Genomic DNA, 22,187 nt, shown 5'->3' with positions numbered 1-22,187 from the left:
CAGCATAATACACATTATACCATGTATAATACACTAATCATAAAATTATTGGAGCATTTTATATCTTAATAAAAAACCTCCCTACAAATAAAAGCCCAGGACCAGACGGCTTCACTGGGGAATTCTACCAAACATACAAAGGAGAACTCATACCAGTCCTTCTCAAACTCTTCCAGAAGATTGAAAAGGAGGGAATGCTCCCAAACTCATTCTATGAAGCCACCGTCACCCTGATACCAAAACCAGGCAAAGACACTACCACAAAAGAGAATTATAGGCCAATATCACTGATGAACACAGATGCCAAAATCCTCACCAAAATATTAGCAAATAGAATCCAACAGCACATAAAAAAGATTATACATCATGACCAAGTGGGGCTCATCCCAGGGACACAAGGGTGGTTCAACATATGCAAATCAATCAGTGTAATACATCACAGCAACAAGAGAAAGGACAAAAACCACGTGATTATCTCAATCGATGTAGAAAAAGCATTTGATAAAATTCAACACCCATTTATGATAAAAACTCTCACCAAAGTGGGTATAGAGGGAACATATCTCAACATAATAAAAGCTATATATGACAAACCTACAGCCAGCAAAGTACTCAACAGTGAAAAACTCAAAAGCTTCCCACTAAAATCTGGAACAAGACAAGGATGCCCACTATCACCACTCCTTTTCAACATAGTCTTGGAAGTCCTAGACAAGCAGTCAGGCAAGAGAGAGAAATAAAAGGGATCTAAATTGGAAAAGAAGAGGTAAAAGTGTCACTATATGCCGACGACATGTTACTATATATAGAAAGCCCTAAAAGGTCCACACAATAACTACTAGAGCTGATGGAAGAATTCAGCAAGGTAGCAGGTTACAAGATTAACGTTCAAAAATCAGTTGCATTTCTTTACACTAACGATGAATCAACAGAAAAAGAAAATAAAGAAACAATCCCATTTAAAATAGCACCCAAAGTAATAAAATACCTAGGAATAAATCTAACCAAGGAGGCAAAAGAATTATACACAGAAAACTATCAACCATTGATGAAGGAAATTAAAGAAGACTTTAAAAAATGGAAAGATATCCCATGCTCTTGGATTGGAAGAATCAATATTGTTAAAATGGTCACACTGCCCAAGGCAATCTACAGATTTAATGCAATCCCTATCAAATTACCCAGGACACATTTCACAGAACTAGAACAAATCATAATAAAATTTATATGGAACCATCAAAGACCTAGAATTGCCAAAGCATTACTGAAGAAAAAGAAAGAGGCTGGAGGAATAACTCTCCCAGACTTCAGACAATACTATAGAGCTACAGTCATCAAGACAGCATTGTATTGGTACAGAAACAGACATATAGACCAATGGAACAGAATAGAGAGCCCAGAAATGAACCCATGACAAACTTTTGGTCAACTCATCTTTGACAAAGGAGGCAAGAATATACAATGGAATAAAGACAGTCTCTTCAGCAAATGGTGTTGGGAAAACTGGACAGCAGCATGTAAAGCAATGAAGCTAGAACACTCCCTTACACCATACACAAACATAAACTCAAAATGGATCAAAGACTTAAATATAAGACAAGATACAATAAACTTCCTAGAAGAAAATATAGGCAAAACATTATCTGACATACATCTCAAAAATATTCTCCTAGAACAGTCTACTCAAGCAATAGAAATTAAAGCAAGAATAAACAAATGGGACCTAATGAAACTTACAAGCTTCTGCACAGTAACGGAAACCATAAGTAAAAGAAAAAGACAACCTATGGAATGGGAGAAAATTTTTGCAAATGAAACCGACAAAGGCTTGATCTCCAGAATATATAAGCAGCTCATACGACTTAATAAGAAACAACCAAACAACCCAATCCAAAAATGGGCAAAAGACCTAAACAAACAATTCTCCAAGGAAGACATACAAATGATCAATAGGCACATGAAAAAAATGCTCAATATCACTAATTATCAGAGAAATGCAAATCAAAACTACAATGAGGTATCACCTCATACCAGTCAGAATGGCCACCGTTCAAAAATCCACAAATGACAAATGCTGGAGAGGCTGTGGAGAAAGGGGAACCCTCCTACACTGCTGGTGGGAATGCAGTTTGGTGCAGCCACTGTGGAAAACAGTATGGAGATTCCTCAAAAGACTAGGAATAGACTTACCATATGACCCAGGAATTCTGCTCCTGGGCATATAACCAGAAGGAACCCTACTTCAGAATGACACCTGCACCCCAATGTTCATAGCAGCACTATTTACAATAGCCAAGACATGGAGACAGCCTAAATGTCCATCAGCGGATAACTGGATAAAGAAGAGGTGGTATATTTATACAATGGAATACTATTCAGCCATAAAAACAGACAACATAACGCCATTTGCAGCAACATGGATGCTCCTGGAGAATGTCATCCTAAGTGAAGTAAGACAGAAAGAGAATGAAAATACCATATGAGATCGCTCATATGTGGAATCTAAAAAAAACAAAAACAAACAAACAAACAAAACAAACAAAACATAAATACAAAACAGAAACAGACTCATAGACAATAGAATACAAACTTGTGGTTGCCAAGGGGGCAGGGGGTGGGAAGGGATAGACTGGGATTTCAAAATGTAGAATAGCTAAATAAGATTATACTGTATAGCACAGGGAAATAGACACCAGATCTTATGGTAGCTCACAGAGAAGAAAAATGACAATGAATATATATATGTTCATGTAAAATTGAAAAATTGTGCTCTACACTGGAATTTGACACAACATTGTAAAATTACTGTAAATCAATAAATAATGTTAAAAAAGTTACTTATTTAATGAAATGATAAAATCACATACAACTACATACAATATCTATAAACATAAATAATATGTATTAATATAACATATAAAACATGACATGATTAGGGCATATACATGAGACAGACTCATACTATATAATAAAAATCATAATATAATAATATATAATAATATGTAAAATAATACAGTGCATAATATATGTGATATATAGTGGTTATATAAAATACATACTATATAATGTGTGACAATTATATCTCAAATAAGCATATATATTTATAAAATCATCATACAATTTGATAGAGGGTTAATAATTATTTTAATAAGTAGATACTTAAAGGGTAGTATATGATATCATTATCTAATATAATGATGAATGAATTAGATTATTAAATAATAAGATTAATACATGATTAATAAATTGGAAGAGCCATAGTCTATTTATAGTGCCTCCAGCTATGGCAAATTAATATTTATGGCCGGCCATATTCTAGAACCAGTGCTAGGCATTTACATCACCTCTGCTAAACCTTACAACAAACCGGCAAGGTACATTCTATTAGTGAAAAATAAATTGAGGCTTAGATGAGTTGAATGTTTTGTTTTGTTTTATCTTCAGAGACACAGAACTAGTAAGAGTCCAATGTAACCCTGATTTTTGTCTGATTGCAAATGACGTGGTCTCTGTACTCTCCCAGTTTATATGAGTAGGTGGAGAAGACAAAGTAATAAAACAAAGAAAGGAGAAAAACATTGTATCTCAATGTTTGCCCAGTCCTTGTAGTCGAGGACTGTACGGCATAAACAAGGTTCACTGATACAATAGGAAGGCAAAAGAAGCGGACCCTGGCACCAATCCAGCCATTCCCTTAGCAACCGGCTTATTCACACGCTGCCTGCCAGGGTACTGGGGAGGAGGGAAGGATGTGGGGTGGCGTCTCACGGCCGGTGTCCTGTTGCTGGCACGTGCAGGCTGGTTGCCAGGCCCCTCCCTCCCAGTGTGACACCTTTGTGAACAGACTCTGCACACTCAATGGCACACCCTTGGACTCCCTCTACTTTTCCTGCTTCTGGGATTGCAGCCTACATACTTGGCATTGGAAAGACTGGCAGCTTCAAGACAGATTGGGAGGATGTCCCAGATGGCACTGAATCAACAGTGCCAACAGGAGGGAAAAACACATGTGAGCCCAGGGAGATTTCTTAACTATTTACCAAATAGGGGGAATTGTTTATTTTCTCCGTATCTCCCAAGGAGTCCATTTATGAGCTCCATTTACGACTTCAAACAGGCACGTTGGGAGAAATATGGCAGAGAAGATAAGAAGATGACTAATTAATGGTCTTGCAACAGGTTTCAACACCCAGATCTACAACTACTTATATTTTTTTCATAACCACGAACATTTATTTTCAAATACAAACATGCTTTTAAGTATTTTTGTTAATACAGCTAATAGTTTTACCTTGTTCTTGGCATGATTTCCTCTTCTTGATAGGGTTATAAATAGGGTATTCCACCTGGCAAAGATCTTGCCCGTGACATTGAAGCGATGGTTCTATACTTACTTACTTACTATAGCAAAACAGCACATAGTTGGCATATTTTCCTCCAAACTCTCCTAGCATTTACACTGCCATCTGCATACTTTTCAGCTGACTTCACTCTGAAAATTGCCTGTTCCTCTGATACATACCAGAGACTTGGCTACTTGGACATTTGGGAAAAAAAAAAAAAACAAAAAAACAGAACATGAGCGAGCATTCTTCCCATTTCTGCTCCCAGGCATTTAATACTTTCAATAGTACCATCATTTGTAAGAATGATTTAAGGTGGCTTCCTTTAAGGTCAATTTTAAGATCTTAGGATTCTGTGACTGGAGGAACAATTCTAGCATTAACTAACACAATGCTGTTAATAACTGCACTGTTTTCCTTAGTTTATGTAGTCAATTGCCTGAATTCAAGTAAAGGCATGGAAAAAGACATGATTACATATCATGGGTTTTTTTTTTTTTTAATTTGGTAAGAAAACTAAAACAATAGAATTGTAATTGAGGATTCAGAGCTAAAACCTTTGCAAAAGCTCTGCTGCCAATATTTCAAAGAAACATACAATTTGGATGAAATTAAGATGCTAGAAAACAGTATCTCTGGAGGTTTCAAGATTTTCATTGTCACGAGCAAAGAACACATTTAAGTACAAATCTCGAGTTCCATCTCCAAGATACTCCAGTAGCTGTTAAGCTGATCTTCACTTTCCCTTCAGGTCTAAAAACATAAGGAAAAGATTTTGGCAATTTTGGCAAGAGGTTATTTATGAGTTTATGCCTCCAAAGTGAGACTTTTGGGGAGTCAGAACGCCAATAGCCCTTGTCTGGAGACCTGGAAAAACCCACTCCATCTGCATCAGGCGTGGTTAGCCAAGGTGCCATCTGAATGAGTATTAAGAAAAAACTAACCGGCGTGCCCATCCTTCTTTCTGAAAGCCTGTGTCTTTTTCTCAGATTCTTGGGTAGTAGAAGAGAGGCCAGGTCATGGAATAAACATTGGCTCATAACCCAGTTTGCACGGAGGGCTATTCAGTGCCCAGTCATCCCCAAGAGAACCACACATGAGAATTCACCAGCACGGAAATATTTAAGACATATTTGAGAAGGCACCCAAATGGTGAATCCATCTGCAGGTAAAAAAAAAAAAAAAAAAAAGTTGGCGGTTGAGCTTGTGGTGCCGGGTGTAAGGTGTTCACTGTCATTGCTGCTGCTGTTTTATTCTTTTCTTCTGTGCAAAGTATTGTAGGAAAACCATTTGCCAACTTGGGCACCAGTGTCTAGTTGTGATTTTGATAGCATGATCTTAAATCTTTGGGGGATCAATTTCTTACAGTCTAGAGGACCCCAATTTTCTGTTTTTGTTTTAATAACCCTTTCAGCCTTAGAAGGAGGAGTGGGCACTGGCTAGTTTTACAGAATATCATATTCATAATCTAAGAAACTGATAAAGCTGAAACAAGAATGTCATTTCTTACGGGTTTAAAAGAATACAGATTATGTGTCTGACAAACCATGTTGGAGTTTTTGAATTCTAAGTGCTTCAGAGATAGAGAAAGATTTGGGTGAAATAAACAAACATACACACACACGCACACGCACACACACACGCACACGCACACACACACGCACAAGCCAATGCATTTTTAATGGTTTACCTGTTATATATGTTGGGTTTAAATGACTGAATATCAATGACCTCCACTCCTATCACTTCCATCCAGTTTAGACGATGGATATTTTAATTTAACTATGACATATAAACACATAACTGGTTGAATTTGACAAAAAAAAGTCACATGCAGAACGTTTTGTGGAAGACGCGGTGCTGACTACTAGCTACTGATTAAGAGATGAAAGAATGGACGTCATTTTGACATTGGAGGAGTGCATAAATCTGGTGAAGAACAAACCTTTATGACATGAATGAGTGCAAGCAGTTGCATTTTGAATCCTGTGGTTCACAGATGCCACGATTATAACCTGGCATCTCCTATGATCCCAACTTTCAATTCTTCCACCTCTTATTTTTCTTACCTCAGCCTCCCCACATTCTCTCAGTCCATCTCTCTCCTCCAGTCAGCAAGCACTTGTTTCCCCTGGATAAACCTAAAATTCTGTGACAGCCTCAGTCTACCATCCAAGGCGCCTGGAATTGCTCTGTCTAAAATGGTAGGCTCTAGTCACATGTGGCTTTTACATTAAAATTAAAATTAAATCAAACCAAATGTCCAGTGTCTTGGTCACAGCAACCACTTTTCAAGTCCTCAATAGACACATGTGGTCCATGGCTACTGTGTCAGACAATGCTGATTATAAAACATTTCCATCATCTCAGAAAGTTTTATCGGCCAGAACTGCCCTAGAACCTGGTTAAAAGCCTGTTTCCCAGCCTCTCTGCCCTGTGGTCCTCCTCAGGCAAGCAATCCTCCAATAACTTGAATATGCATTGCTTTCTGCAAATGCCCTGAGCTTTGCCAGTTTTGTCTTTGCTATTCCAAAGCTTGGGGTGCTCTTTTGGACTCTTGCTGTATTTCAAGACCTGGAAGAAAAGCATGTTTGTCCTAAAAAACCCTTTCTGATCTTCCCAGTTAGAGTTCTGCCTCCTCTGAAACCCCAGATCCTATATGATAGCTCACTCGTGGCTCTACTTCATTGTGCTTCAGACTATGATCGCCACGGATGTTTTGAGCATCCCTACCAGGTTATCCATTTTTTAACAGCAGAAGAGGTGTGTGGGTCTTTGTTTTATATTTGATGCCCTCTGGTTTTTGTCGTGTATGTGTTTTATTTTTACTTAAAATGTGAAGACATTAATGAGAAAAGATAAATGTGGTGACAAAGTCTGAAGGAAGAAGGGAAGAAACATGGCTGTGTTACCCGTATGGAAAAATGTTACTAGTATGAAAGAAGAAGAATGGGGCTGCTGCCCTATATATACTAGAAAAAAAAGTCCTATAATTAAAATCTGATTCTGCCACTTAGCCTGATGGGTCTGAGTGGAATAATTATCCTCATTAAATCTCAGGGTTTTTTTTTTTTTTCTTTTTCCATCTAGAGAATAGGAATAGTAATGTTTAGCACACAGGTTATTGAGTATCACTTGAGACTTAATAGATGTAAAAGTGCCTTTTAAAGAAAAAGAGGGAGAAGTCTTATACAGATGTGAGGTGTTATGCTTACAGCAAGCTTCCAGAAAAGGAGGGTGTGGAATAGGGAGGAACACATGTTGCCCTGGCCCCTTCACAAACCTGCTTTACTCTGACAAAGCCCAGTCGACTGATAAGGTTCCAGTAGACTCTTTGTGAGTTATCCACAGGGTTCTCTTTCTATCTTGCAGAAATATTTCTATGTCTATCAGTATCTATAATTTTTTTCTATTCCACTCTCCTTGGGGTGCAGTTATGACTTTTTTGTTTACTTTTCAGGCATTCTTTCTCCCTTTGAAGAAATCCACAAAAGAAAGAGCAAAATGCTGACAAGTTTTCAAAGCTGTGATTTACAGGAATGATTTCCGAAAAGCAAGCGGACATGCGAGTTCATCATCAAATAATATTTCTAAAGCACCCTCTAGTGCCTGGCCCCAAGCCAGATGATTCAATGCCTGGAGAGGCTGCAAACTGTTTTTAAAGGAAAATGGACTCTCATGTTGGCTCCTGAGAAAAAAGTCTGCACCATTTAGGATTCCTTAGGACTCTCTCTCTAAATAAGTATTAAGAATGGATTGCTTTAGAAAAAAGAATCAGTGCAATTAGAAACCATAAAACTATTAAATATAACTCAAATCCCAGTTTGAAATAGATATTAAGACTTAAAAGAACAAGTCAAAAATTACACCTGGAATCTGAAGAATTTGAAATTTAAGCGAATCACAGGGCAGGAAAATCTGCTCTGTAAGTGAAAAAGTTCTGAGCGTGAGAAAAGGTAAAAATTGCATGAATACATAGGTGTCATGTAGTAGGAATGCTAGACCCACCTGTCATCTGATTATGCTGTGACGGTACCAGCGGACAGTGTTCACCCAGCAGATTCTCCAGTGGTGTAGTGGAACGACTACTGCAGTATGTAGAACCAGAAGACTCATGGTCTAGGGTCAACTCTACTACATACTTAGCTATGTGATTTGGAACCTGTCACTTAAAATTAATGACCCTAATTTCTTCACTTGTAAAATAATGATAATTCTGCCAACTTTGTGGAATGGTTTAGACTTTAGAGATTAAATAAGATACAATGGACCAGTTCCTTGAACACAGTACTTGCCCACAAACTGTCAAAGCTTTTTCTACTTGTCTGATCGACTTGGCATTCAGCAGTTTTATGATATGTGTTCAGTATGACTCTTGCACATGTCTCCTCAAAGGAAGTTTCACTCTCCTCCCTCGTCATTCCCATGTCTCTGAAAACAGGATCACATTTTATATTCTCATATTGAAGTAGCAGAGTCAGTTCCTGCATAGGCTAGTTGACTTTAAAGATAAATGCCTAATTATTGATTGAATGATTGATTGATCAATTCATTCATTCATTTCACTCTCAACTTGTAAATATAGACTGGCCCCTTCACTAACTGGGGCCTTATTAACAAGATGGATTAGACGCTTACATCATATGCAAAAGATCTTTGTAGGCACGGGAATAAAGAATACTGAGTCATTTTAAGAAGTCACTTTGAAAATGACTTTTGAACATAGAAGAACTGGGCTTGTTCAAGCAAATTATATTTCAAAGTTTTATTTGTAAGGTTATTTATTACTGTGTGGAATCTCACTCCTGTGGCTAGGGTCAAGGAAAATGGGGACACAGGTGTCTGCCTATTTGCACAGGCATTAAAGAGTGTTGTAAAATGAGCTTCAGCCTTTTAAGTTACTGTCTTTTCCTTTATAATAATAATCTCTTCAATTTTACAAGGTCTATATTATTTTTAGGTAAGAAAACACTGTAGAGTTCATGTTTTATTGTTCCTTGCAGTTATATAAATTATGTTTGGCCAAAACAAATGTAATTCCTACTGTGTGAACTGGGAACCCGAAATGTTGATTTTCCTCAAGTTATAAACAATGTGAAGATATGTTATACTGGGTCACAATTTTCCAGAGCAGAGCAAAATATATAACTCAGTTTTAATAACAAAACTGCATATATCATTAAAGTTTCCTACTCCACACAGAATGTATTATATTACTCTGCCCAGCAAGAGACATCCTTTGTGTAGACCACAATTTCTAAAATACCATTTGATTGAATGGAAAACATTTTAGCCATTTGTTAGTTTAAAAAAAATGTAATGGTTAAATGCTCATGGAAATTCTGCTTTGTCTTTGCTGGGTAAATATTACATTTCTTCTCACTAAATTTGAATGCCATGGATTTTGTAAACAACAAGGTCTAGGGGACAACTATTATGAGCCTTTCCCCACTATTAGATGAATCTTCACATTTTTAGCATCTTAGAAGCAGATGTCTGCTTCTTGGTCACACCAATGAACCTTATTTATACATGTATTACATCAACTTGAAGCTGCATTGTAATTATTTACTTATAAGCTTGCCTGTCCAAATTGACTTGTAACTCAACAGGCCAGGGTCCTGACTGCATTATTCTCTATTCTTGGCTCCTGGTCCAATGCCTTCTACAGAGTTGGGGCACTAAAAATGTTAAATGAAGTAGAAATGCTGGAAAAACTACCACCAAATCATCAATTTACCCACCCACCTCTTCTTCTCAGAAAAATTCCAAAATTGGGGAGATTTATAAGTGCAACTACTTTTACAACACTGAAGAAAATGAGGAAAGATTATTTCCTTCATTTAAAAAGAGCCACAGATGGGATTAGCTAGTATAGCCTTCTTATTTCACAAATGGGGATTTGGGGGCCTGGAAAAAGAAAGCTTTTTTTGCTCTTGTTAATGTCACAAAACCAGAGGCCAAACAGCCTAATTGTGTTCATAGTGTTTTGTTTGCTTGATACAAAAATAATACATGTTAATTCTAAACATTTTGCAAGTTCAAAAATATATAAAAGAGCCAACAATTCTATGAAAAGATATTCCACATCAGAACTTGTAAGAGAAATGCAAGTCAAAACCACAATGAACTACCACCTCACATCCATCAGGATGGCTAATAAAAAAAGAAATGAAAATAACAAGTGTTGGCAAAGATGTGGGCAAATTGGAACCTATGTGCGTTGTTGGTGGGATGAAAATACTATGGCAAACAGTATGCTGGTTCCTTAAAAAATTAAAAATAGAACTACCGTATGATCCATCAATCCCACTTCTGGGTATATATTCAGAAGAATTGAAAGCAGAGTCTTGAAGAGATATTTGAACAGCCATGTTCATGGAAGCATTATTCACGGTGTCAGTAAGTGGAAGCAGCCCAGAAGTCCATCGAAAGAAGGACAAATAAAACATCGTATATACACACAATGGAACCATATGCAACCTTAAAGGAAAGAAATTCTGTCACATGTTACAACACGGATCAACCTTGAGGACACTATGTAAGTTAAATGTAGTCACAAAGAGACAAATACTGTATGATTCCACTTATATGAGGTATCTAAAATAGTCAAATTCATCAAACAAAGTGGAATACTGGCTTCCAGAGGCTGGGGGGAGAGGGAAATGAGGAGATGTTGTTAAATGGGTAGAGTTTCGGTTTTGCAAAATGAGCTGGTTCTGGTGATCTGTTGCACAACAATGTGAATGTACTTAACACTACTGAACTGTACACTTAAATATGCTTAAGATGGTAAATTTGACGTTATATGTCTTTTGTCACAATTAAAAATTAAAAATACCTAAACGAACAGAATTTCTAAATACACACGGCAGCATAAGAGATGTTAAGGTTAACACATTTAGTTGTCTTATCCTGTAGTATTTATATATTTGAAATAGCATTGTCTAAACGATATGGCACCTTTTCATTTTTGTTATAACGAAAGTATTTTGTTATAATGGAAGTATTTCTAAAACTCTCTAAATACTATTTGAAAGGCTGAATAATATCCCTTTATATGAATAAACCACAATTTACTTAATAATAGCCCCCATTCATATTCTTCTCATGTCTATAAATAATGCTTTATTTTCTATTTTTGTACATTCTTTGTTGTCTACATGTCTGATTCTTCCCTTTGAATAGAGTCTCAGAACTAAAATTAGTAGAATGGACATTTAAAAATATTTGCTACATGTTGTTTAGTGTTGCTCCAATATCTTCATAGAAACAGAACATGCATGCCTCTAGTTTATCATTCCCTCATCTGCACAGAGTCTTCTCATTTTTGCCTCTTACTCATTATTATGATTGTTATTATTATTATTTTGACATGAAAGGAAGGATCTAGGATTATTTGTTAACCTACATTTCCTTGCTTGTTAGTAAAACTGACACAATTAAAAATACTTTTCAGTCATTTGTATTTTTTTCTGTGAATTATATTTTTACATTCTAAGATAATATAAATTGAATGAGATCATTATTTATAAAGAAATTTAATTATTTGTCTGTCACATTTGATTGCAAATATTTTTCCTGGTTGTACATTTATTTTAAATTCTGTGTTCTAAGTACACAATTATTAATATGTAGGGGAACCTATTTAACTCACTTTCTTGCAAATTTTTATAGTTTGATCATATTGACAAAGCAAACTCTAGTTATAACTCTTTAAGTGCCTGTGACTGCCAGGTCTTGCCTTTACTGTTCCCATTAATTTAATCCATACAACAACCTTATGAGGCAGGTGCTATTATTATGACCATTTTACAGAGAATCTAATTGAGGCATAGGAAAGTTACATGATTTGCCCATGGTCACTCAGCAGTAAGTTGATGGAACCATGTTTTGACCTCAGACCACATATCTTCAGAACCCTGGGGCTCTCTGTTGCCTCTAAAGATCACTAAGCTGCCTCAAAATCTTTATAGAATGAATCTGTCCCCTTTAAAAAAAATTAAAGTTGACTTTCTGTTTCTAATATATTTTTCATATTTGTTATAAATATTTTTGGTTTTGTAATTTTTTTTGCTGGTTTAAAATGGCTTTTAAGTTTTTTCTCATATTTTCTTATTGATTATTTTTAGTGTCTAAACACTTTATTGAATTCTTACAATATTAAGAGATGTCCTTTATTTTTCTTGGGTTTTCTAGACTTCAAATTATGTCTCATGAAAATAATAATTATTTCTACTTCTGTTCCATATCTTACAGTACTATCCACAAGTTCTTTAATCATTAGATTAATAAGAGAGCAGAACATGTATGTGTGTTTTGCTCCTAAAGATAACAGAAAATACCTGGGTTTTCACTGTTAGGGGTAGTGATGGCTGTCAGGTTAGGAAAATATTATTTATTCTGTTTTACGTATTTATTATGTCTAAGATTTTCTGAAATTCAAAAAATGTTAATTTCATTCAAAATCATTTGGGGTTTGTTGAGATGATAATATATGATTCCCCCCCATTTATCTTAAATTAAAAAAAAGCAATCATAAGTACATTTCCTGGACATTATCATATTCTAATCACCACTTAAAACAATTCACATTCAATTTCATGCTTTATCTTCACAAAAAGCCTACAAGATAGGCATTGGAATTTTTTTTTCCACTCACAGACAAGGAAACAGAAGTATAGAGTGGTCAGTCATTTGCACAAGGTCATTTAACTAGTTAGTGGCAGATCTGAGATTTAAGTACAATATGATCTGCCTCGAAAGCCAATGTTCTTAATCACTCAGAGACACATGAAGACATCAATAAAGGTTTGAGAAGCCCTTCAGAATTAAAATCCATTATAGGGAGACACAGAGAGAAGGCTACTGTATAATACATACAAGAACTGGATGACTCTGAAAGGAAAAATGTCAGTCCATTCAGTGAAAGTGCTCAGTTTTTTGAAATCACCTTTGAAATACCCTTTTATATGTCAAAGATGAGCTCCCTGCTCACCCACCACTTTCACACCCCTTCAGAAGGGGCAATAAACAAGACAGGAAAAGAAATGGATCAATTGTTCTGCCTGCTGATCAGAATTGGGCAACTCTCCTCTTGAGATTTTAAAAGTCAGGAAGTTTGAATGGCTATGAGGAATCAGAAAAGAGGGAGGGTGTAGATGAGGGATCTTGGCAGGAAAAATGGGCCTATTGATATCAGTAACTGATACCTGCTCAAAGGACTGAGAGAGAGGCATTCCTTGAGACATTATTTATGGTTGCATGACTGAGTTGTGTATGAATTGTGCAGATAAAGCTGGCAGGATTTATAAGTATATCAGATATGAGGTCAGAGAAACAAGACCTTGAGGATGACATTCCTTATCCACGTGTTCAGAAACATCCTTTTCTAGAACTTTACTTGAGATTGCTAGTCAGCTCACTTGCTCCATTTCTAGTGTTTTGGCACTTCTCGAACGTCCACAATCTCCTTAAAGACATCTCATTCTCATATTGTCTTATTGCTAAGAGACGTAGTTGATCTGAATCAGGTGAGGTGATTCATATAGGTACCATTCTCCTGCTGCCTCCTCCACAATGAGAAATGTCAAACTGCCCCTTTGTTCCACCAATAAGTCCTCTCAAAATAAAAAGAAGTAGATTAAGTCTAGAAGCCCCTTTTTTTCCCTCCTAATTAGTCCTCAGCTTTAAGACATCAGATCTAATGGTGTGTCTATTCCTCATTCCATTTTTCTCCTCCAAATATTTCCAAGGTCAAACTATATTCTGAGTATGGTCTTTAAGACAGTAGGGAATGTTTAGAGGATTTTCATCATACATGGTTAACATTTTTTAAAGTTTTGGCACTTAAAGTCACAGGCTTTAGTTATTTGGAAAATTTATCTATAATAAACAGTCCATTCCCCAGCGATGGGTAAATAAATGAGGCAGCACTCCCAATGCACTTGTGTTGATTTATGCATTGACATGATCCATTTAACAATGCAAAGATGTGCACCTTCCGTTTGTTTTGTTGCTATGTGTACTGTTTGATCCCAAGATACCCTGAACTGGAAAGAAGCCTTATTGAGTGACAGGGTTACATAATTCTACCTTCTTGGTAAACTGTCTTGGGCCTCAGCATCCCCAGCTCAGATATCTGTCTATAAGGAGACATGTGGGTCTTGCATTGTTCATTCTGGCTTGACCCTAAGCCAAGAACTTTTGCAGAAGCCTGAGTCCTGGGCCTCCTTCCTAAGCAACCAGCATCATAGAAGTAACCAATTCCCTCTTGTGACTGCAGCTCCTGTTGACAGGAAATGCTGACCCTTTTCAAAAGACAGGCAATGAAAAACTGTTCCCTTGCAGGTGGAGTTTTCTGGCTCATGTAAGGATTAGAAATGAAATTAGCCATTGGAAATTTCATTCAGATCAATCCAACCATTGCGAAGTACAGCAAATGCAGATCTTTCCTCACTGGGTAATCAAGTTCAATCTCTCTCCATGTCTTTTATCCAAAGTAGACAGCTGTGAAACCCTTAGTAACTTGTTTTCCATGGACCCAGTTGCTCCCTGAGTCTACAGTGATCGAACATTCCAGAATGAGTGAGCTCTGAGCCCTGACCTTGCAGGACTTGAGATCTAGTCTGGAAGACCAGAGTCACTCATGAAAACTGCTCAGTGAACCAGGGAGCACATGATGGAGCAGCCAGCCATGTGGGTCAGACAATAGGGAGTTCAGAGCCAACAACAACTGCTAAGTGCATGGTGGAGCCAACTTCAGGAGAAATGGGAATGTGACAAAACGGTATAAATAAGATGCCTGATTTGGACATTTCAACCTCTACTGTTTCCTTTCTTCCAACTTCAATTTCCCTGTAACAGATCAAAACCACTTTGTAGCAGTAATCACTTTAAAATAAATTTTAAACTAATATGCCCCCACTTTAAAACAATATTCTTATTTTGGATGGACCTACCATCCATTCATCATCCTGACCCACTCCAGCAAAATGATGCATAATCCATCACAGAGCTTTCTGCACATTGTTCCCCTGTTCAAACACATAAATGGCTTCCTACGGCCAACATCAATCAGCCTTTCTTGGAGTCCCATAGTCTCCCCAGCAGGGCCCCGCCTCACCCACCCATATGTGAGTTAGAGCACGAGGGCTTCTCCTTGAGAGCATCTTCAGTAACGTCCCCCACTTTCCACCATACTGAATCTGCCATCTGTGACCTCATGGGACCATGGTATTTTATAGACTTGATGATATATCTGATTTGACTATTACCCATGTGTTAAGTGTTATCTTTCTAGTTGGAAAACATTTTCTTTCAGTACAAGCCTATACAGTATAATTGGAAATGTTTTCACTTTTTCCACAACCCATAGCACATAGTAGATGTTTAATAAATCACTCATTGATTGGTTTTCATTTCTCTAGAACTACAGCAAGGGGACCAGCATGTGATAATTATTGCACGCAGGGCCAGGATTGGGGGAGGAAAGTGAGGTGCCCTGGGGGGAAAATTTAAGGAGGCGTTTACTGTCAGTTGTGGGCCTTGAACTTGCAGGACCTCAGGAGTGAGTGTCTCCTTAAACTTTGTGCCCTGAAAGCTTCACTTGCCTCACCCTAGAAGCTGCCCTGATTAGATGGTATTATGAAGTATTTTTGCAGGATCTGTCTTTACACAGTGAAAGTAGATACTGAATTTGTTTTTTTCTCATCGTTGTTCATAAGCAGGACCCACATGTGTGTATGCATACATAGGGGTTAATTCCACCAAACTGGCTTCCCTGCAATAGTTACAAAACCATTAGGGGTTTTATACCTAATGGCTTTACCAAAAAGAGCTACCTGGCATCAACACCTAAATTCACTCTTCACCACCTAAGTAATCTTAACTTAATCTCCAAATATTATTTAGCAAAATTGTAAGGTAAGAATAAGAAGAAAGAAGAGAATAAAAAGGAAAAAAAAAAAAAAGGACGAAGAAAAAGGAGAAAAAAATCATAAGGTTTCTAGAAGGACTGACTGCAACACGTGAAAACACAAAGCCCTAAATAAAACTTAGTCATTATTTTCACTCTTTTTTTTTTTTTTTGGTCAGTGATGATCTTGGTTTGCTTTGTTGAGTGTTTATAACTCGTAGCAATTGTTTAAGTGCACAATTCCATCCATGTATGTCTCTGAATGTACACATACAATCATAATATATATTAAAGTTTCTGCCCATGCATTGCTTACCTCATAAGGATAGTGAGATATTAAATAGAAACTCCTCCTGAGTTGTTTCAGCCAGTAAGGAAAGAGGAATATTGAATGGGGCCACCAATAAAGCATCTCTGGATTCAAGGTTATATGCAACAGAGACTGTTTATTTTGTTCACCTTCATATTGGGAGATTTGGAAGTTAGTGGTGTCTTTGCACCGTTAACAAAAACTGAGAACTCAGGGGGTAGAGGAGATATGGGGGGCAAAAGGACTCACTCAAGTTTGAATTCCTAGTGGAACCCATGGGGACTGTGGACTCCTAACTTCAAAGCCAAGGTCATTTCCTAATAATTTACACGAAGTGAAAGATATACCATGTATACTATGATGCAAAGCACTTACGTGCTTTCTGAAACTGTTCCATTTAAACATTATGAGCATGTGTGTGGGGATGAACTGGGTAAGTCCAGTTAAATAGGCGACCAGTTGAGACCATTTAGGCATGACGTTTCCATGACTTACTCTGGCAAGACTGGACTGGCACTGACTCAGTGAACAGATGGCTGCCTTGCTCTGAGGCACAAGCCACCTTCCCTAAATTTACTAGGCAACTGAAACTGTCTAGACCTGGTTTAAAAAATAATTCATGAGACCAAAATGGATAAGAATGTAAAATACCTGTTCCTGGGCAGCACCTTCAGGTACATACGCTACCAAATCAGTGGCTTCTCAGGGCCCTATGAACAATTAGCAATAATGCTACCATTCGGATATAAAAGTTTTTATCTCTTCCATCTGAATAGTGAACTCATTTGTTTTTCCCAATCTAACTTAAAAAACAAATCGGTTAGTTTTGTGTCTTTGTTTCTTTGGTAATTCTTGTGCTTGAGTCTCCCAAAGATTTTTACGGATGGCAAATTCAGAATGACACTAAGGGAAGTGGCCTCTCAATATGATTTTAAGGAGAAAAAAAAAAAAGGACCAATGAAATGATCTAATATTATAGTCCATTAATAATTGAATATTTAGGACAAGTAAGCAAAGCCAGATGTTAACTGAAATGTCTCCCGGTTGGGTCAGAGTCTGAACATTCCCCTCCAGAGTAAACACTCCAGCCTTGTGCCCGGAGTCAGAGCGTGGGCCAGCGACCAAGTCACACAGCTTTCACTGTCCAATCAGGGTGCACTTAATACAACTAAAGTAACATGAAAATAAAGCCACATTAAAAAACAAACCCTAATGCTTTACCCACACACACGGGGGCGAGGCGGGGGCGGGGAGCCTGGTATCAACAACCTCAAATTCTCTTGTATTAGTAACCTAAATCTCTTGGTAGCCCACCAAACTGATGGCTTAAAGCCTTCCAGGACTTATTTAAGCGTCTGGGGAGTCTGATTTACTTCTCAATGGCCCATTCATCCTTTGAACGTTTACTCTGCAGCCCGTGCAGTTATAACCTAAGCTGGATTTCATACATGAAAACTGACCTTCGGTACCCACTCCTTTTGCCAAGTCCCAGTGAAGCCTCTTGGAATAATTTAGAGTTTGCCATAGTGACAAGTTTAAGATTCAATTATTGAGTGTAGTAAATTTATTTTTACTATGTTTGTAAAATGGCTTGGGCCCAATTCATTTTACTCTCTTTCACAGCCAAAAGGCCTAAGATAGCAACGGCCGAGCCTCCCAGAGCAGGGCCGCTCGCTCTCCGTTGTTTAATGCCACGTCAAACAGAAGGATTTCTACGGGACTCAGATGGAGACGTTTCTCTTTTGCCTTAGTTTGGGCAAAAAAGTGATTTCCTTCAGATAGCCGTAATAGATGGCGGGGAAGGCAGAGAGTAATCAGGCCCAGCTCGAGGCAAATGCCAAAAGTTTCCCAGAAGGATAAATCTTGTTTCCTGCCTTACTTCACAGAATTAAGCCTTAAACAAGTCATGTTCTGTGGCTTGGATGCTGTGTTTATATCAGCTTTGGTTCCCTGGCTCATGGCTGGGAACATTGTATTGGTCTGTAACCCAGGATGGTTTTCCTGAAGCAAGAAATCACTATCCCGGTATCTTTATCTCCCATTCCATTTTATTTGTTCTATTAATACTAGCAAACGAGCTCTGAATGGTAAGTGGATCATGGGAGACAGTGACACTTACCAGGTGCAGCCTGCAAAGCCAATGATTTAACGCTCTGCTTTGGTAACCGTCTTTCCCAGGAGTTGTATGAAAGATGCCTCTTTATAAAGGATTTTGTTTTGGAAAATAATAACAGCGCCTCATCTACGCATGGCCATTCTCAGTAGGTTCAGGAGAAAATCTTTCCTGTAGAGTTCAGGGTAGGCTGAGAACTTGTGGTCTCTCAGTGTCTTAAATGAAACCAAATCCTCTGGGGATTGCATTCGTTTATGGTTAGTAACAGGCGACTTCCTGTTTCGAAGCAAAATGGGCTTGAAGAGGCTTATAAAAAAGACTCAAAAGGTTTCTTGGACATCAAATGACTCTAGTAAAACATTTTGATGAGTTAAGTGTAAATGCATCAGCAGCATACGGATTAAATTCCCTTCTAAATAAACATTAACAGAGAACATGTTTGGCAAAATGCATTTTGAGTTTTGCAAAACTGAAAACATTTGAAAAAAGGAGTGTGAGATATTTGATGAACTCAGAAAGCAGCCGGATTGCCCATCCTGTCCTTGAATATTTTCTTTGGATGTTCTGCAGATGTCAAATAAATTTGGACACAGATATTAAAAGCAAAGACTGCTGCAGAAGTGATCAGCTGCCCTCCAGTTAGGTGGGTGTTTCCGTGGATACCCAGTTCACGGATGTGTGCATGAAGAGAGACCCAGGGGACCTGTAACCCTTTCCTCACTCACAGGCATCACTTCTTTCCTGGATTTGGCCCTGTAAGACCTTCCATTATTCACAGCTCTTGCATCTGTTTTTCCGCCTGTGGGATATTTTGACGCCCCAAAGGGGATTCCTGCTTTGCTATAAATCAGCAATGAAGCCTTGGTATCACCAGGCAGATGCCAGCCTTGGCGTTGCTTGGGCCAAGACCTTTTTTATCCAGAAGTCACTGCCCTTGTCAAAGCTCTCGTTGTCTCTCACCATCTCCTTTTTTCTGACATGCAAAGTTGATTAATCCTTTTGGCATGTCAGAAGTGACAATGGAAAGGAAAGACTAAATCTGAGATGTGGTTGGAACACAGCCTCAACTGGACTTGGTAACTGGCTATAGAAAGAGAAGAGTCCAGTGACAACTCCCAGAGGTGAGTTTGAGGGACCCATTCCATGGTGAAACCACTGAAATGAGAAAACTGCCTTTAGAAATATCCTGAGTTATAAATTCTTACAGAGTAGGAGGAATACACGACTGGCAGACATTTTGTAAAGCAGTTGGCCCAGAGCAACAAATTAGCAGGTCATAGGAGAAACTGGCACATATGTGAATGCCACTACCTTGCAGTCTGCAATCACCTTGACTTATGATCACTTTGCTTTTGAACTATACATGCAGAAAGCAGATTCGAAGAAAATTACCAGGCAAATAAATAGCAGGTATTTTGTTTAAATGCTGCAAAGATTAACAGTTTAGTACAGTGTATTTTAGCAAATGATGATATTATTTACAGATACCTGACATCCCTCCACCATATCAAACATTATAAAGAAAGTTAATATGCTGCTAATTAAAAAATATTCAAAACTGTGAAGGGAGTACTGGCTTCTCACTCTTGGTTTATTCAATGGTCTTCCTTCCTGCCATTTTTATTCATTCATTGAATGGTTTCCCGCTAAGACCATGGGGCTGAGGCTGTTGGTCTCGGCTCTCTCTACTTTTTCAATTTACTCTACATATGGTTGCCAGAGTTTTCTTTCAAAAGGACTAGTCCTGTCATTCACCTGTTCAATAATCTTTGATGCCTACCAGGTGTCACCAGACTAAAGTCCAAATTCCTTTTTTGGTGTTCAAGCCCTGATGGTCTGGCCTTAATTCACCTTTCAGTTCATAGACCCCCACCTCATAATCCCGTCGTACCAGACAAATCCTCTGTTCCCAGATTCCGCATGCTCATACACTGTCCTAGGACTTGGTACTTCTCTGCATTTTGCACACTTGTAAATATTTACTAAACTATTTGTTGAAACAGAGTTTTCCCCCTAGACTGTCAGTGCATGAGGGTGGGGGTCTGTCTGTTCTGTGTATTGTATATCCATCCTCAGGATCATAGTAGGTGCCTGTTGATACCTGTGCACGGACGGAGTCACCTGTCTGTGTCTCGTGGCACTGACTGTATATTTCTATCACGGCACTTGCTGGGTTTCATGTCTCACTACCTGATCTTCCTGTCACCAGTCCTTGAGCCTGGAGGGCAGCGGATATTCATTTATTTACTGTTTGGCTCTTTACAAATAAAGTTTGCTGATCACATTCTCGAAGACACATATAAATAAGAATAATAATAGTATCTACTACATAGAATGGTCATGAGGATTAAATGAGATTACATCTATAACATGCTTATCACAGTCTCTGACACAATAATTGCCTAGTAATTGTTAGATATTATTATTATTATCATTATCATAATATTATAAGTATTTTCTAACAGTCAAAACTATTAAATAGCAAGCCAGCAGGAATTTAATACAGACCACATTAAAGGCAGGCACAGGGATGGTAGGAGCATAATCTAAGGACCTGGCACTGACGGAGAAGCAGAGGACAAAGCAGACAAAGTGCTTATAGAAACACCATTCCATACACACATTTAACCCACTTTTCATACCCACTTAACAGGTGAGAAAAGTAAGGCATCAAATCCTTGTTCATTTGTCTTAGAATGGAAGCTAGAAGTGACAGAACTGGACTAGAAACCACAGCTTGAAAGGACTGTTACATATGGTAAGGGACCTAAAAGGAGTCTGTTCATTGTCCCTGGCTCATAAATGACCAACAAGGCCAGGGCAACTTTTGAAAAGAAATCACTGAAAAACTCACAACCCTGCAAATGGTGGGGATCCTGAGAGAAAGTGTTAACACAGAAATAGATCTCCTGACCAATAAACACGTGAAGAGGTGATCAAGGTCATTAGTGATTAGGGGAATGCTGATCATGACCACATGAGGTATCATTTAACAAGCAGATACATTTTGGTTGGTACATTTCTAAAAAAAATATGACCTTTCTAAGTGTTTGAAAGGATGAATCAATAGAACTTCCTTATCTTTGGTGATGGGATTATAAATTGGTACAACCACTATGGAAAACAGCTTTCCATTTTGTTCTAAATTTGTACCTTCATACATCCTATGACCCAACAAAAGCAATCTTAAGTGTGCACCCAACAACACTCTTGCACACACACAATAGGAGATGTGTATATGAATGCTCACAGCAGCCTTATTTTTAATAGTGAAAATCTGTATACCCATCAACAGAAGAATTAACAAAGTGTGCAAAAAGTACTTTTACACAATAGTTCAGAAAGGTGAACTACAACAAAATACAATAGGGTTTCACTTTGGTAATATAATCCTGAGTAAAAACAAAAGAAAGTCACTACATATCCCATATATTTTGGCATGATAAATTCTGTAAAGTTAAAAACTACTAAACTAAATAAATATTTTTAAGGAATATATGGAGA

General features: G+C 37.8%; 2 long non-coding RNA genes across 18 annotated transcripts in view; one reads left to right on the top strand and one right to left on the bottom strand.

Moving 5' to 3' along the window:
- LOC105062943 (uncharacterized) overlaps positions 1 to 11,805 on the top strand; it is a 283,500-nt gene extending 271,695 nt beyond the window's left edge. For 15 of the 17 annotated variants that reach the window (XR_012499237.1, XR_012499244.1, XR_012499234.1 and 12 more), the window contains 2 exons: positions 5,333 to 5,511; positions 7,804 to 11,805. This is a non-coding gene — a long non-coding RNA (uncharacterized LOC105062943). The other 2 variants (XR_012499242.1, XR_012499247.1) reach the window with 2 other exon arrangements.
- Positions 1 to 22,187, bottom strand: part of LOC123614631 (uncharacterized) — a 432,359-nt gene that overhangs the window by 99,982 nt on the left and 310,190 nt on the right. The gene's annotated exons all lie outside the window — the stretch shown is intronic.

Source organism: Camelus bactrianus, chromosome 15, assembly GCF_048773025.1.
Source record: "Camelus bactrianus isolate YW-2024 breed Bactrian camel chromosome 15, ASM4877302v1, whole genome shotgun sequence".
Taxonomy (NCBI): Eukaryota; Metazoa; Chordata; class Mammalia; order Artiodactyla; family Camelidae; genus Camelus; species Camelus bactrianus.
This window is presented reverse-complemented; position numbering and strand designations above follow the sequence as displayed.